The 15,429-nt window shown below is 42.5% G+C and overlaps 1 protein-coding gene across 2 annotated transcripts in view; it reads left to right on the top strand.

Moving 5' to 3' along the window:
* Positions 1–15,429, top strand: part of plcb1 (phospholipase C beta 1) — a 950,430-nt gene that overhangs the window by 697,340 nt on the left and 237,661 nt on the right. The window lies entirely within an intron of this gene.

The raw sequence follows: 15,429 nt of genomic DNA, 5'->3' as shown, positions 1-15,429 counted from the left end.
CAGCTCATTCTACATTCTCACTACTCTCTGAGTGAAAAAGTTACCTCTCATGTTCCCCTTAAACTTTTCACCTTTCACCCTTAACCTATGATTTCTAGTTCCAATCTCACAGAACCTCCATGGGGAAAAAGAAGCCTCCTTGTATTTAGCCTATATATAACCATCCTAATTTTGTACACCTCCATCAAATCTGTGCTCATTCTTCTATGCTGCAGAAAAGAAGTCCAGACCTATTCACCCTTTCCCTGTAACTCAGGTCCTCAAGTCTGGCAACATCCTTATAATTTTTATCTGCAGTCTTTCAACCTTCTTGCCATCTTTCCTGCAGGTAGGTGACCAAAACTGCATCCAATGCTGCAAATTAGGCCTCCCCAATGTCTTATACAATCTCAATAAGGCATCCCAATTCCTGCACTCAAAACTTTGATTTATTCAGGCTCTCACGACCAGACTATGTAACAGTTTCTTCCCCCAAGCTATCAGACTCCTCAATACCCAGAGCCTGGACTGACACCTTACTGCCCTGTTGCCCTGTTTATTATTTATTGTAATGCCTGCACTGTTTTGTGCACTTTATGCAGTCCTGGGTAGGTCTGTAGTCTAGTGTAGTTGTTGTGTGTTTTTTTTTCTCTGTGTTGTTTTTTACGTAGTTCAGTCTAGTTTTTGTACTATGTCATGTAACACCATGGTCCTGAAAAACATTGTCTCATTTTTTACTATGTACTGTACCAGCAGTTAGGGTCAAAATGACGATAAAAGTGACTTGACTTGACTTATGAAGGTTAGTGTGCAAAAGAAGCTTTCTGTATGACCATATCAACCTGTGACATCACTTTCAAGGAAATACGGATCTGTACTCCCAGGTTCCTCTATTCTACTGCTCTCCTCATTGCCCTAACCCTCACCGTGTAAGGCCTACCCTGATTTGTCAACACCTCACACTTGTCTCTATTAAATTCCTTATTGTATTTTTCAGCCCATTTATCCAGTTGGTCCAAATCTCGCTGCTTTTTGATAGTTTTCCCAGCTGTCAATTACACCTTCAATCTATTATCTGCAAATTTGCTGATCCAGTTTACCACAATATCATCCAGATCATTGATATAGATGACAAATAACAATGGACCCAGCAGCAATCCCTGTGGCACACCACTAGTCACAGGCCTCCAGTCAGAGAGGCGACCATCTACTACTACTCTTTGGCTTCTCCCACAAAGTCAATGTCTAATCCAATTTACTACCTCTTCTTGAATGCTGAGTGACTGAACATTCTTGACCAACCTCCCATGCAAGACCTTGTCAAAGACCTTGATGAAGTCCATATAGACAATATCCACTGTCTTCCCTTCATCAACTTTACTGGTAATTTTCTTAAAAAGCTCTATCAGATTGGTTAGACATGACCTACCATTCACAACGCCATGTTAAGTGTCCCCAGTCAGTCCTGGATCAGTCCCTATCAGTTTGAATGTGAGTATCCAAGTACTCATATATCCAGTCCCTTAAAATGCCTTTTAGTTATTTACCTACTACTAATGTCAGCTGACTAGTCTATAATTTCCTACTTATTCTTTTATGCCTTTCTTAAACAACGGAACAACATTAGCTATCCCCCAATCCTCTGCTAAGGGCCCCTGCAATTTCTACACAGAGTCAGACCTTGACAAGCTATTTCCTCGGACTCTACGGAAAGCAAGTGTAGAAATTACTTGGAACCTAGCAGAGATAGTTAAATCAGCCTCAGCAACAGGGGAGGGACAAGAGGATTGGAGGATAGTCAATGTTGTCCACTGTTTAAAAAAGGTTCTAAATATATAGGCTGGTATATCCCACAAGGATATTAGTCACCCTCCAGTACTGGTGCAAGCTCTACAGGTCCCACATTCCCGGAAGAAGAGACCAATGATCCAAAAATCTGAAGCCCTCCCTCCTCCACCATCTCCTTAGCACCAATTAAACTGTAGAATCTTCCTATTTCTGGCCTCACAAGTACGCGGCATTGGTAAAAATCCCGGGGTCACAACCCTGGAGGTCTTGCCCTTCAAACTAGTTCCCTGACCTGACTTGGCAGGACTTCATCCATGGAAAAATATTGCATCAAAAGGACAGGCAGGTATGCAGAGGGGCTTTGTTGGTTAAAAAAAAGAAGAAATCAAATAGTTAGAAAGGGGTGACCTATGATCGGAAGATGTAGAATCCTCGTGGGTTTAATTAAGAACTGCACAAATAAAAGAAAACCTTGATGGAAGTTACAAATAGGACTTTAAACAATAGTCAGGGTGTGGGATACAAACTGCAATAGGAGAAAGAAACACATGTAAAAAGGATAATGTTACAATAGTCATTGGGGATTTCAATATGCAGGTAGATTATGAAAATGAGGTTTATGCTAGATCCCAAGAGAGGGAGTTTGTAGAATACCTACATGATGGCTTTTTAGAGCAACTTGCAGTTGAGCCCACTAGGTGAGAAGAAATTTTGGATTGTGCGTTGTGTAATGAACTAGATTTGATAAGGGAACATAAGGTAAAGGAACCCTTAGGAGGCAGTGACTATAATAGAACAGAATTCACTCTGCACCTGAGAGGGAGAAGCTAAAGTCAAATATCTCAGTAATACAGTGGTGTAAGGAGAATTACAGAGACATGAGGCAAGAACTGGGAAAATGATTGGAAGGAGACACTAGCAGGGATGATGGCAGAACAGCAATGGCTAGAGTTTATGGGGGCAATTCAGAAGCCGCAAGATAGATACAACCCAAAGATGAAGAAGTATTCTAAAGGGAGGATGAGGCAACCATGGCTGTGAAGGGAAGTTAAATACATCATAAGAGGAAAGGAGTGGGCATATAAAATAGCAAAACAGAAGGAAATTAGTGAATTGGGAAGCCTTTAAAAACCAACAGAAGGCAACTAAAAAAGCCATAAGGAGCGCAAAGATTAAATATTAAAGCAACGGAACCAACAATATAAAAGAGAATACCAGAAGTTTTGTCAGATATATAAGGAGTAAAAGTGAGGAGAGAGTGGATATTGGGCCACTGGAGAGGGAGTAATGGGGACAAAGAAATGATGGACAAACTTAATAAGTATTTTGTGTCATCCTTCGCAGTGGAAGACACCAGTAGTATGCCAGAAATTTGAGAGTGTTGGGAGCAGAAGTGAGTGCAGTTGCTATTACTAAGGGAAGGGTGCTTAGGAAGCTGTAGAGGCTGAAGTCAGATAAATCAGCGAGCCCAGATGGACTACACCTTAGGGTTCTGATGGACTATCCTCTAACGTTCAGAAAGAGGTAAGCAAAGAGAATGTGGAGGCATTAGTAATGATCTTTCAAGAATCACTAGATTCCAGAATGGTTCCAAGGGACTGGAAAATTGCAAACTTAACCCCATTCTTTGAGAAGAGAGGAAGGCAGGACCAGAGGGCACAGCTTGAGAATAGAGGGACATCCATTTTAAACAAAGGTAAAGAGGAATTTCTTTAGACAAAAGGTGATGAAACTCTGGAATTCATTGCCACACACCACTATGGAGGCCAAGTCACTGAGTATATTTAAAGCAGAAGTTGATAGGTTCTTGATTAGTCAGGGTGATAAATGTTATGGCGTGACGGCAGGAGAATAGGGTTCAGAATCATAATAAATCAGCTAAAATGGAATGGCAAAGCAGACTCGATGGGCTGAATGACCTAATTCTGCTCCTATGTCTTATGGTCTTAGGGTCACACTTCCTACCCATGTCATTGGTACCGACATGGACCATGACCTCTAGCTGCTCACCCTTGTTCTTAAGAAGGCTGTGGAGTCGATCCAGTATGTCCCTAACTCTGGCATTTGGGAGGCAATACACCATCCAGTATCTCTCTCTCGTCCATAGAACCTCCTGTGTTTCCCTCTAACTACAAAAATTCTACCACTACATCTCACCTGTTTCCTTCTGAACCACAGACAGAGCCAGACTCAGTGAAAGACACCTGACCACTTTTGCTTTCCTCTGCTAGGTCATCCCCCTCAACAGTATTCAAATTTGTTTACGCATTGTTGAGGAGAATGGCCACAGGTTACTCTGCACTGGCTGCGAGCCCCTTTCCTGCTCCTGACAGTCACCCAGCTACCTGTGTCCTGCACCTTGGCTATAACTACTTCCCTGGATGTACTGTTGATCAACCCTTCAGCCTCTTGAATGATCAGGAGTTCATCCAGTTCCTTGACATGGACTGATAGAAGTTGCAGCTGGATGCACTTCTTGCAGGTATAGCGATCAGGAACACTAGAGTTTTCCCTTTCTTCCCACATTCCGCAAGAGGAGCATTCCACTATCCTGCCTAGCATCCCCACCAGCTCTTACTGTGGCCTGTGAAAGAAAGAAGTAAACAAAAACATCTACTTATTGCCTTCACCTCTCCTCGTCAAAGCCTCTATGAGCCAAAGTCTGAACACCCCATTCTCATACTGGCCCACTCCCACAATGGCCGCTCCACTTAAACTTAATTTCTTTTTATTGGCCCTTGCCTAGGGCCTAATTATGCACAACCCAGTATCTCCTTGGAACTGTGACATGCAGAATATCCTGACAGCCCCAGCTCACTTCTTTTGAACTCTCTCTCCCGCTATGCAATCCAATGTCTTCTGGGGAACTGCGGCACACAGAATGTCCTATGCATAGCCTTTAGAACCTCACTCCTTTCCGTGATATTAGTGTGCTGTCTCTGAAAGCAGATGCATGTCAGCTAATTATTTTGGAGAATAACTATTAACACATATTGTTGATTTTGCTAATTGCTCTAATGTAATCTAAACTTGACCTCGACTGATATTTGACATCGATTGATGTGAATTGCAGTAGTATCTGGTTTTAGTTCTCAGCTTGTTAGTGGCATGAAAGTAATGGCATATTAAGTGGAGATGTGGTATTTCTGTAGAGCCTTTCTCACCCATTAGTGAGCATGTACTGACGAGGATCACTCATCCATGTTCGTATTCTTCTAAAAACAGACACAGACACACCCACACCACACCATACCTCAGACACCTCCTCTTGGTGAAGGCAGACAACAACAGCACTGACCCCTCTCCAGTAAGCTTTTTGGACTTTAATCTGAAGGCACTGGAAAGATATTACTGATGTCTCTGCTAACTGGTAGGAATACCTGAGATGGTGATGTGTCAGTGATCGGGTAATCTGTGTTGATGAGGTTGATGGAGGGTAAAGTAACAGCCAGGACCCAAGGGACATTATTCTCGTTCCTCTTCAAATAAAAGAGTTACAAGATCTTTTACATTCACCGGAGAGTGCAGGCAGGTCTCTCTTTTTACTTTCTCACCTTAGTCAGCACTTGTGCCAGCACAGCGTGCGCTACACCGGAATGTCAGTTGATACTGAGGTGCTCAGGTGCCTGGAGCGGTCCCCAATCCTCTTGGCTCAGAGATAAAGAGTTCTGCCGACTGTTTGCAAAGGCTGGTGCTCATTGTTCAGCTGCGTGGCCGCTGATGGTGGAGGACCGCAGCTGATTGTGGGCTGGCTGTGCACCAGCACTCTACTCATTTGCAAAAGCTCAGTGACTGAAAAGAAGATTTAGGTCAGAGGCTGGATTTCTCCTTGAACTGTGAGCATTCTGTGTGAATCTCTGTAAAATCGATTGCCAGCTGATTTCATGTCCCTAATGCAAGATTCCCCTTCATTCTCCTGTCCTTCCCACTCCTGGAGCCGGTTATCCAACTGTATAGTTCAGGAAGACCCACACACTGCATTTCTACACTGAAAGGCTGGAGGGAGTTTCATCTCGTGAGGAGATTTGTTCTTCTATGGAACTTGTGCCAAGTTGAGGTATCTTACCGGGATCATCTTGCTGCTCTGGATTACGTTCCAGTAAGCCTGGGACAAAGCTCTTGTGTGGTCTTCAGTGGAAGTAGCGCAGGTACTCATCCATCAATGGCATTGTTCTTTGCAATATGTTTCAGCAGCAGAGCTGGAAGTTGTTAAGCTCCCAGTGTTTATACTGGCTGGCATCTTTCATATCCTGTGCCAGGCTGGATCTAAGACTAATCCGCACAATTATGCAAAAAGATAGGAACGAAGGTTCTTTTTAAAATTATTTGTATTTAGGGTTTCATGAAATTTATTATTTAATTTCCAAAATCTTTTTATATGCTTTTGAATATTAGAAATTCTTCTCCATTTGTGACCACTGACTTTGAATGATTCACTGAAGATTCAAGCTACAGTAATTAAAAACACAAAATGTTCTGCAGATCCAGAGGAGCACACACACTCGAAATGTAAAATATTTTGTGTGTGTTGAACAGTAATTAATAACCAGCTCTGGACTACTGCTTCCTGTAATTCCACAAATTTATTGCTCGCATGAACCCAAAATAAAATGACTTTCTGCAACTTTTAGGGTTGGCTTTTTGAGGCTCAGGTGCACTAGTGCTGATCCTCTCAAACACTTCGGTAGTACTGTGTCATTAATGGGACAACTGTTTACACGAGTCAATGGTTACGCGGGCTACTCGTTTCCTCTTTCCAGTATTTTTCTCTGCAGCCTACAACTGTATTTGGCAGGAGTGGACGTTGCAGCTGGAATGGCTGCCGAGCTTGTGTTTGATCCTTGAGCCAGACAAAAGCACGCAGAGCATGTTACCTTCTAATCAGAAATGACTAAGTGCCTGCCCATCGACCTTTAGTTGAACCATTTGCTGCAATGCTCCTTCAAAGGCATTACAATAAGTCTCTCAGCCAACCATACAACTACCAATAAACAAGCCAAGACACAACTGAGGAACATTTTTTAATCCCATGCAGCCACTTCATTTAACCTAGGACTGTATATTTAGTATATTTACCATGCGCACGTAATTTCTTCAGTAATGAATATTTATAGTCTGTCAGTACTTTTTGGAGCATCTGGCATATCTAAAGCAGTTGCTGTTTCAGTAATCAGTCAGGCCCTCAGTTTAAAAGGCGACAACCATTTGGACTTGCTTCACTTAGGCGTTTAACAGTGTGGAGATGTGTGATTCGGATTTCACACCAGTTAATCTCTGACCATGGGATACCTGCACTGTGCTGGTGCACTCTTCAAGGTGTCCAGTAGGTTAGAGCCGTCTTCTGCAGTTCTCAAACTAGGAATCTATGCCAAACCTGAACTGAGATGACAAACCACAGGCAGTGCAACCCATTGATGTAAATAGGAAAAAGGGACAAAACAATTAATGAGAAACCAGTAAATAGGTCTTAGTTAATGTCTTTTTCTGCCTAGTTTTCTTCAACAGCTTAACCCCTGCAAAATGGAAAAAAAATAATAGAAATACCAACTGCCAGATGTACTCAACAGGTCAGACAGCATCTGTGGAGGGAAATAAGCAAGCAAAGTTTCTTCCTTCATCAGCTCTGGAAAGAAAGCCAGAATAAAAAAGCGGGGGAAAGAGGTCGGAGTACAAGCTGGCAGGTAATGGTTGAGAACAGGTGAATGGCAAGGTAGGCCCGTAGGGGACGGTGAATGATGTGAGTAGGTGGAAGAAAAGGGAATTCAATGGGAGAGGATGGTGGACAACGGAACAAAGGAAAGGAAGCATTTTCTTCTCAGATTTTGAATGTTTGTGAAAGATCACCATAAACATTCAGTTTACTGACTTTGAGAGCAGAAAGACATTGCCCACTGTCAATGCCTTTCAAAGGATTACTGTTGGCCACTTCCACAGGGAAAGGGCCCTGTATTGCTGTAAGCTGCACTACATTCTCTAAACATCTGAAGACAGGTGCTTGAAGAACGATTATGATCCAAGGGCAGGAGACTGGTGAAGTTGGGCAGCTCAGTAGAAGTTCTATCACAACATCTGGAAGTCCATACTCTGGCTCGGCCCTGCTTCAAACGGGAGATCCAGTCTTACATTCAGAGGAAAGGAGGTATTTGGAGTTCCGCTGGTTGGTCTCAGAGAGGGCCATTCCATAAATGTGGCACAAGGTCAAATGAACTGACTGTGACAGTGCAGATTAGGATATGAACTGCAGAGATGTAAATATTCAGATCAATGACTGGTTGATCAATGAATGGCACAGTTAGCATGTCTGAAACTTCTCAACCCTATAGAATTGAGAATTGCCCCGCCCACGCATGCTCAATGGCTTTAATGATATTATGTCCTGCTTAGACCTTGAAAAAATTCATTATTCAGTTCTTAATTCGGATATAAAGTTCCATAAGGTCTGGGGACCTTTTATTGAGTACTTTCATAACCTTCCTCTTAATTAAGGTTTTTTTTCGGTCCCTTGCTTTCAGCTCTTTTTTTTGGTAGTAGGCATTATTATCTTTTGTTTTCAAGTGTATTTACAGTTTTGGGGGTTTGAATGTCCTGATTTATATTCTCTATATTGTGTTGTGGTTGGTCTGGAGTTTTTTTTTGTTGTGGGGCTTGTGGAGGATTCTAACTTTACATGACTTCAATTTGGGTGCTTTCTCAATTATCTTTTTTGTATTATATTATTATTGTATGTTTATTTTTGCACTGTATGAATTTTCTTCATTTTGGTTTGGGGTTTTTTAATATCTGTAGTGTTGTAGAAAATGCATAAAAAAAAACAATTTAAAAAAAAAGAATTGAGAATTAAACTGTTAGAATGTGGCAACTGCAACAGTGATGAGCTAGAAAAATTCTTGGATACTTTGGCATGTTAAGGAGCACAGAGCACCACAGCTGAGAATAAATGTGTCATTCATTGCCACCAAGCCATGTTCCAGGGTGAAATTCACAGGATTTGTGCAGGAGATCAGCTGCAACAGAACAGTTGCACTAATAACAGTTCTGTTTTGTGCACTTCACTGTATGGTGCTCCTACATTTATAAAATAGCTCATCCTCTGTCTGGTGCGAAGCTAATTGACTTTAGATTAGGAATAGATGAGGTGCGGCCATTTCTTTCTGATTCCGTTCAGACATGCATATTCAGTCAAAGTCACAAATAGCCACTGCTGCCAAGTTCTCATAGACTGGCAGGGCTACTGCATGTCTCATATGCTGAGGGGGCAAAGAGATGAAGTTATTGAATTAATTTAACTAACTAAGGAGGAAGTACAATATGTTAAATCATGATGACTAAATGAAAATTTTGGGATTAAAAATAGCTTGGGGTGCCAGTAATTTTTGACTGAAAATCAAAACATTTATTGGAAAAATGAAATAAAAACTGAAGCTATTGGAAAAAAACTCAATGGGTCAGCCAGCATATGGAGAAGGGCAAACTGAGTTAACCCTTCAAATCCGAGACTGTCAGACATGGGAAAGACAATAAAGAAGTTAGTTCCTGTTGCAGAACAGTGAGGGAGGAACGTAGGCATAACAAAGGGAATATGTCCGATAGGATGAAACCAAATGAGTAAAAGTAGCACAGATCATGCTTTTTTTTGTGATAGGTGTTACTAATAGCAAAAATAGGAGACATTTTCAACAGGCCAAAGAACGCAAATTGAAAGAGAAAATCTGAGCCAACATCACAAATAGTTGACAGGCAAAAACGGCCGGATCTGATATAGACAGATAGAAAGACTGGAGAAGCTCAGCAGATTAAGCAGCATCTGTGGAGACAAAAGGGAATGACAGTGTTTTGGTTTTAGACCCTGAATCGGGCTTTGTTTTTTTTTGCTCCTGATTTCAGTATCAGAAGTCTCTCATATTTCTAAGAAGGAATGAGTACCGGTAATCTGTATACAGGGAAGGAGGGAGAGAGAATGAGAATCACAAACAATACTGTCACAATATGGCTCAACTCAAGTTTAAGGAAAAGTATTTCACCTACGGTCCAGGTGTGTTGTAGCCTTCTCGACTCGATATTCAATTCCCTGACTTTGAAGTGTAGTTACGGTACTTGCTTTGTTTATGCGTCTTAGATCTGCTTAGAACTGAGACGTTACCTGAATTTCTCTTTCTTCTTACCTCTGTTTCTGATGCTCTCCGACCTGCTGAGCATTTTCAGTTTTTATTCCAATATGTTGCATAGCCATTTAAGAAAAAAAAGGAATTTTATTTTCTCTCACTTTCAATTTTGCCTGCACATTTCCTCTCTTGAAGAAACTGGCTCCAGCTAAGAAAGAAAAGATTATTGATAATCCATACAAATATTCTCATTAGGTAAGCCTGAACAATGAGTTCTAAGGTTTGTTTTCATGGGTGGTGTCATACCTCACTTTGCCTACCTTTTCACTAGCTACATGAAACAGTCAGTGATCTAAGCCTCCCCAGTAATGCTCCCCAACTCTTTCTGCGCTACATTGTCAATTACATTGGTGTTGCTTCATGCATCCATGCTGAACTCATCAATTTCATCAACTTTGCTCCAACTTCAGCCCTGTCCTTAACGTTCACTTGGTTCATTTCTGACACCTCTCTCCACTTTCTCGATCTTTGTCTCCATCTCTGGAGGCAAAATATCTGCTCATATTTTTTATAAACCCACAGATTCCCCTGGCTATCTTGACTATGGCTTTTCCCACCTTGTCTCCTGTAAAATTGTCTTTCCCTTTTCTCAGTTCCTTCATCTCTGTCACATCTGTTTCCAGGATCTTCGTTTCCAAGATCTTTTTTTCTCGTTTCCAGAGATATCCTCCTCCTTCAAAACACAGGGTTTCCCTTCCTCCACCATTGATGCTGCCCTCACCTGCATCTCTTCCAATTGCTGGACATCCGTGCTCACCCCATCCTCCTTTTTCGGCTGGCTGCAGTAATAACAAACTCTTAAGCACTTGGCAGGGGCCAATAAAAGAAGCTAGATGTAAGTGGAATTGCCATTGTTGGAATAGCCAGGCTTTGGCTCAACAGGCAAATTGGTTCAATTTAATATCAGAGAATGTATACAGTATACACCCTGAAATTTTTACTCTTCACAGGTGTAGGCTGGAAGTTAAGCTTGAGAAGTTATAGATAAACAAGTGTAGGCAGTGGAATGTTCCTCCTGTGAGATGTGGGATTGCACGGTACCTAAAGGTCTCCAGATAGCAGACAGGTGACCACCAGGAGAAGTAAAGAGAGTAAGCAGTTAGTGCAGGGTCCCCCCATGACCATTCTCCTCAGCATCACGTGTATCCCTTTGGATACTGCGGGCAGTGGGTGACGACCCATCAGGGCACAACAGCAACAGCCAGGTCACTGGCACTGTGGCCTGCTCGGAGACCTAGCAGAGAAAGGTAAAGTCAGGCAGAGTGAGAGTGAATGGAGACTCAGTAATTAGGGGGCCATAGAGGAGATTCTATAGCCACGACAGATAGAGTTCCTCTTGTCCCCCCCTACCTCCCCATGAGCCTCTGCCCCCAAAACGTCATCTTTAACGGGACTCTACCACCAAGCATATCTTTACATTGCCCTCCCTCCTCACACTCACTGCTTTCTGTAGAGAGTGTTTCCCCAGTGAGTCCCCTGTTCATTCGCCCTCCCGCTCTTTCAAACAGAAGAAGTGCTACACCTGCCCATTCACCTCCTCCCTCACATTCATTCAGGGACCCAGACAGTCCTTCCAGGTGAAGCAACACTTCACCTGTGAGTCTGTTGAGGCTGTCTGCCATATGTAGTGCTCCCAATGCGGCCTCTTCGGCATCAGTGAGACCTGAAGTAGATTAGGGGACCGTTTTGTCAAAAGCACCTTCACTGCATCTGCATAAAGTAGAATTTCCTGGTGGCCAACCATTTTAATTCGTATTCCCCTTCCTATTCCAACATATCAGTCCAGGGCCTCACCTTCTGCAATGGTGAGAACACTCTCAGACTGGAGGAACAGCACCTCATATTCCTTCTAGGTAGCCTCCAACCTGAGGGTATGAACATCGATTTCTCCAACTTCCTGTAACTTTTTTCCCATTCCCAGACTAGGGGACAAACCTGCCAGTTCCATCATATCAGGCTCATGACTTGAGAGCTAAAAAAAAAATCAGAATGCTTTTTATTTTTCTCTTTGACAAATGAAAATCACTTGATAGATTTTTTTGAACATACCAGGCAGCTCTTCAGAATAGAAGGTAAAAAATATCAACATTTTAAGGTATTTGGTTTGTTGGTACTTAGTCATTTTTTTAGATCTGATCATCAAGTCAAGACCAGCATTTATTGCTCCTTCGTAACTGCCATTGAGAAGGTGGTGAGCCACCACTGTGAATCTCTGCAGCCCTTTTTGGGAAGGTATTCACAAGGTGGAAGACATGCAGCACGTGTGATAAAATAACTGCTGCTCTCCCACGTCTCCTTCAATTTTGTTAGGCTTGCAAAGTGGTGATGCGAATTGAAATAAGAGCAGGTGCCTAAACTCTGAAGTAACAACAAACTACTGGAAATGCTTCATAAACCAGGCAACATTTGTGGAAAGGGAAACAGTTAATCGTTGATATCTGACATCCTTCGTCAAAGGGCTGATCTTACTTTCTCTGAGTCCACACACTAAATCTTCTTCCTTCCTAATTGCTTCTGTTGCGGTCTAACTTGCAGTATGTACACCGGCGGGTGCTGCTCTTCCATTTCCTCATTGCTAAGCCTGATTGCTCCGTTTCTCAAGCAGCACTTTTAATGAAGCTCTGTGTGAGGAAATAACCGTAACTTAAAGTCAGTTTCTATCTATTGAGATTTGGTGGCATCTGGAGAGGGATTGATCAGGGCAGATATGGTTTCCATGTCATCTGCTGCTTCACAGTCATCAACCCAAAAACAGAGTTACAATGTGCCAGTTTTGGTTTTGTGTTTTACATTTCTTATTTTTAGTATAGTTTATATAATGACAGTTTACTATTATGGGCCATCAAATGGGCAGTTTTCTACTTTATGTATTGTTGATTACACCATACAAAGATTGCTTTCATTTTACCGTCCCCCAGTTGATATACAATTCTTAGCCACTCTTGTTTTTGAATCTTGGCACCACAAAAAAGTGCAGCAAAATTTTCCACCGTATTAGGGAGCTTGACTGAGTAATTTAAACGCAGGGATATATTGTGTGGACGTGGGGCTGGCTTCATTTTCACAGACGTCTGCAGGGGTGCGTGTTCCTATGCTTAATGCACTTGTGTGTGCGTATCCACAGTCACAAGGCTTACAAAGTCTGGTCATGGAATACCATTGTTTGACAATAGTGCGAGAAAAATTGAGCCATTATGAGTGTATTGAGATTAAATGTCTGTCCAGCGAGTATTTTAACCATGGAGGGTTGAGCAGGTGCAAGAATACATGAGAAACCAAAGTCAAAAGAATGTACATTTGCAGAGGGAACACTCTGTAATTGTTAGTTTTTTTTTGGTATCTGGGCATAGCTAATATTTATTGCCCATGGCCAGTTGCCCTTGAGAGAGTGGTGGTGAACTGTGTCCTATCACTGCTCTCCTCCTGGCGTATGTAGTTTCACAGTTCCAGGATTTTGACAATAAAAGATTGGTGATATAATTGTGATGCTTTGGTGATCTATCCCTATGAAGAGTCTCAGCCTGAAATGTCAACAGTTTAATCCCCTCCAGAGATGGTACCTGACCTGCTGAGTTTCTCCAGCATTTTGCATGCGTGTGTTGATAAATTTTCAAGGCAGGATTGTGCGCATTTAGATGGGTACTGTCCATGTGGCTTGCTGTATTCTACTTGTTGAAAGAGATTATGGGTTTTTCAGATGCTGTTAAGGCATCCGGGGTGAGTAACGGCAGTGTATTTGTAGATGGTATGTACTACAACCACTGTGCACAAGTGCTGGGGCGAATGAGCGTTCAGCATAGAGGACGGGGTGCCTGCATTGCTGCAGGTGGTGTGGGTCTTCTTGAATCTGGTTGAATCTGTACATATCCATGCGAGTGGAGAGTGATTCCATCATGCTCAATAAATGTGGCTTTGGGATGTCTGAGTACCCAGATTTTGATAGGCTCTTGAAATTGAAGTATTTATGTGGCTATATAAATGTGACACCAGGGCAGGAATGGATTCTCAATATTCCTGGATTTCAGTGTTTTAAAAGGGATAGGGAGGGGGGAAAGGGGAGGAGGTGTGGCATTACTGGTCAGGGATACTATTACAGCTGCAGAAAGGGTGGGTAATGTAGCAGGATCCTCTTTTGAGTCAGTATGGGTGGAAGTCAGGAACAGGAAGGGAGCAGTTACTCTATTGGGAGTATTCTATAGGCCCCCGGTAGCAGCAGAGATACTGAGGAGCAGATTGGGAGGCAGATTTTGGAAAGGTGCAAAAATAACAGAGTTGTTATCATGGATGACTTTAACTTCCCTAATATTGATTGGCACCTAATTAGTTCCAGTGGTTTAGATGGGGCAGAGTTTGTTAAGTGTGTCCAGGATGGCTTCCTTTCACAATATGCTGACAGGCTGACTAGGGGGAATGCCATACTGGATCTAGTATTAGGTAACAAACCGGGTCAGGTCACAGATCTGTCAGTGGGTGAGCATCTGGGGTACAGTGATCACCGCTCCCTGGCCTTTAGCATTATCATGGAAAAGGATAGAATCAGAGAGGACAGGAACATTTTTAATTGGGGAAGGACAAATTATGAGGCTATAAGGCTAGAACTTGCGGTTGTGCATTGGGATTAAGTTTTTGCAGGGAAGTGTACTATGGACATGTGGTCGATGTTTAGGGATCTCTTGCAGGATGTTAGGGATAAATTTGTCCCGGTGAGGAATATAAAAAATGATAGGATGAAGGATCCGTGGGTGACAAGTGAGGTGGAAAATCTAGTCAGGTGGAAGAAGGCAGCATACATGAGGTTTAGGAAGCAAGGATCAGATGGGGCTATTGAGAAATATAGGGTAGCAAGAAAGGAGCTTAAGAAGGGGCTGAAGAGTGCAAGAAGGGGGCATGAGAAGGCCTTTGTGAGTAGGGTAAAGGAAAAGCACAAGGCATTCTTCAATTATGTGAAGAACAAAAGGATGACAGGAATGAAGGTAGGTCCGATTAGAGAGAAAGGTGGGAAGATGTGCCTGGAGGCTGTGGAAGTGAGGGAGGCCCTCAATGAATATTTCTCTTCAATATTCACCAATGAGAGGGAACTTGATGACAGTGAGAACAATATGAGTGAGGTTGAAGTTCTGGACCATGTTAATATTAAGGGAGAGGAAATGTTGGAGTTGTTAAAATACATTAGGATGGATAAGTCCCCGAGGCCTGATGGAATATTCCCCAGGCTGCTCCATGAGGTGAGGGAAGAGATTGCTGAGCCTCTGGCTAGGATCTTTATGTTTTAGTTGTCCACAGGAATGGTACCGGAGGATTGGAGGGAGGCAAATGTTGTCTTCTTGTTCAAAAAAAGGTAGTAGGGATAGTCCGGGTAATTATAGACCAATGAGCCTTACATCTGTGGTGGGAAAGCTATTGGAAAAGTTTCTTAGAGATAGGATCTATGGGCATTTAGAGAATCATAGTCTGGTCAGGGACAGTCAGCATGGCTTTGTGAAAGGCAGATCGTGTCTAA

Source organism: Hemitrygon akajei, chromosome 7 (assembly GCF_048418815.1).
Source record: "Hemitrygon akajei chromosome 7, sHemAka1.3, whole genome shotgun sequence".
NCBI classification, from domain to species: domain Eukaryota; kingdom Metazoa; phylum Chordata; class Chondrichthyes; order Myliobatiformes; family Dasyatidae; genus Hemitrygon; species Hemitrygon akajei.
This window is presented reverse-complemented; position numbering and strand designations above follow the sequence as displayed.